Below are 2,293 nucleotides of genomic sequence, written 5' to 3' on the forward strand. Positions count from 1 at the left end.
CTCAAGGAGCCTGCTGTGAACTATCTAATCCTAGAATCTCACAAACTCCAGACCAACAATGAAACCTGGCAACCTGAGTTGGCCTGATTTCACCATGGTGCCAATAAAGCACAGTTCCTGTCTTTTGATATTCTGTGTCCCATTTGCAAAATTGCTTCTTGAGAAATGTCCCGTGCTTGAAAGTAATGAAGCCAGCACTGAAATATGTCTTTCTGTGGGCATTTCAGCAAGCATAGAAATTACAACAGAGTTCGCATTTCTTTGGGTTTATAATTCCCAGCTAAATAGGCCCCCAGTCAGCACATCCACTGGACATAATTTGTCCTTGGCATCTTTGTGGTAGACACATCAATGTACAGTCAAGAGTTGGACTTGACTGAATGGCAGTGGGTTTGGTTTGGGGTTGTCTTGACGGGCCTTAACTGATTTGATATGACTCACCCACATTACGGAGGATAATCTCCTCTATTTTGTTCTTGTTGCTCTTAACTGCCATTGAATTAACCCCTAATTCACAACACAAGACATACTGCCCAATCTATGTTCTCTTCATGATCGGTTGCAGATCAGCCCTTTGTGAGCCAGAAGAGTACTGATTTTCTGAAGCAGACAACCAGGGCTTTCTTTCCAGTTTGTCTTAGTGCGTAAGCTCCACTGAAACCCATTCAGCATCACAGCAAGCTTACTGGGCATGAGACATATTGGCAGGAAATTAAATGTAAGTCAGGGAATTTAAGTGTTAATCACATGTAAATATCTTCATAGCAACATCTAGACTAAGTTGACACAAAGTTAGGTTGACACAAAATTAACCATCCCAGATGTGAATAAAAAAGAACCATTCTGCTTCAGTTAGCAAAGCTTTCCCAGGAAAAGCATCCTAAGGATGGAGCTGATGTGGAAGCTCACAGAGCAGAGAAATGACAATCTCTGGGTTCCTGATGACATTGCAGAGCTGCTGAACCACTGAAATAGAAAGCCATCACTACCTCTCACCTTATATGTGCGAATATAAAAGCATATGGTTATATGTGAGAATAAGTGTGCTGCTGCATAAAGCCCTTTGAGTCTGGGATTCTGTTACTTTGAAGCAGCTCTAAGTATCTTAATTGATAGGTAATGCAAACATTTTATATGGAGGCACACCTGAGAAGGGTTGCTTTCATACTTGGAGCTATATAAAAATTGCTTTATCCATAAGCAGAAACAGGGTATGTGCAGTTTGGGTTTCTCCTTTACATATAGAAAACTGAGTTCCAAACAAGCTGAATGAGTTATCTGGCAATATGGAACTGGTAAATAACTTATTGATAAGGATGAGATCCCAAGTTTTTAGAGTCATACCCAGACATTAATACATTCTTTAATAACATTTCTTGGTATCTATTATGGCCCAACTTCACTCATCTGTCAGTGGAAATTTGCATACCTGCTGTCATACTCAACAGGTTTCAGTGCAGCTTCCAGGATAAGATAAATTAGGAATAAAGGTCTTGGTGATCTACTTCTGAAAACCAGACAATGAAACCCTATAGATAAATAGTCAGATCCCATTGTCAATAGGGTCACCTGGATGGCAGTACACAAAAACAACAGTGTGGTCCCTGGTAGTGAAAATAATTAGCATATTTGGCTGTTCAAGTTGGAGGTTCAAGTTCACCTAGAGGTGACTGAGGGGAAAAAAAAGACCTGACAATCTATTTCCCCCAAATCAGTCCCTGAAACCTTAAAGATCACTGGAGAAAGATGAGGCTGTTTGTTCCTCCAAAGATTTACAGTCTCAGAAATCGTATGAGTGAGAATGGCTCATTGGTAGTGGGTTTGGAGGAATGGAAGGAATGCTGAGAGGATTGGGGAGATTTATCATATTTAAACAAAAAATTATAGTGTACTCAGAAGAGAAACATATTTAAAGGAATACCTCTGCTCATTCACTTTTTTTGACTTAAGAATTGTACAGTATATTCCTTTATACATCAGATGAGATTTAAAAGAGGGAAAAAAATCCCTATATGATTCAAAGCATCTATATCTGAGCTCAAGTCAAGAGTGTCCTGGTTCATCAACTCAGATAAAGGGTATGCATCACTAAAAAAATCCAGAAAGATCGGAGGTGAGATTAAAACAGGTATTGGATTTTCAGTAAAAGCCTTGGCAAAGTTTCCTATGGAGACGCTCAGCTTTGTTAGCATCCAACACTTACATAGTCATTTATTTCTTTGACATCCAATCAAACTGTGATCCGGATAATCCCATATGTTCGTATTGGCCTGGTTGGCATAATAAATCTATC

Source organism: Echinops telfairi, unplaced genomic scaffold (assembly GCF_000313985.2).
Source record: "Echinops telfairi isolate 266 unplaced genomic scaffold, ASM31398v2 ScPeMD7_49;HRSCAF=173, whole genome shotgun sequence".
Classification (NCBI taxonomy): domain Eukaryota; kingdom Metazoa; phylum Chordata; class Mammalia; order Afrosoricida; family Tenrecidae; genus Echinops; species Echinops telfairi.